Source organism: Anneissia japonica, unplaced genomic scaffold (assembly GCF_011630105.1).
Source record: "Anneissia japonica isolate Jap-2015-1 unplaced genomic scaffold, ASM1163010v1 scaffold256_len832006_cov191, whole genome shotgun sequence".
Lineage (NCBI taxonomy): Eukaryota > Metazoa > Echinodermata > Crinoidea > Comatulida > Comatulidae > Anneissia > Anneissia japonica.
Window position 1 is genome coordinate 225,816 of NW_022691310.1, and position 426 is coordinate 226,241.

The window sequence follows — 426 nt, forward strand, 5'->3', positions numbered from 1 at the left end:
CTTTCATCTAATGATTTAAGGAAACATAGAAGTGATGTAAGCGGATTCAATGGTGTATGGCGACCTCAACACAGGGTCGGGAATGTCAAGCATGCATACCTCCATGATAAGACTATGTTAGAACTGAAGTTTGTCAGTCACTGAATGAGCAAATTAATTCCTAGTTAAAAGATACACCGCCACCAGAATCTAATATAAACTTGAAATAAATAAGAGGTGTATTGCTAATTTCAATTGCATTGCAAAGGTGAGTCTCTATTAAATGTCCAGTAAAGTAAAAATAGGCTTAAAATAAATAAGCGCATACTGTACGTGAGGCTGTTACTATTAAACGATCTACAAAATTAACTCCAAATGTTAGGATATAAAACAGCTGATAAAAATGAATCAATTTAACTCTCCAGACTACTGTCGCTGTACTAACTC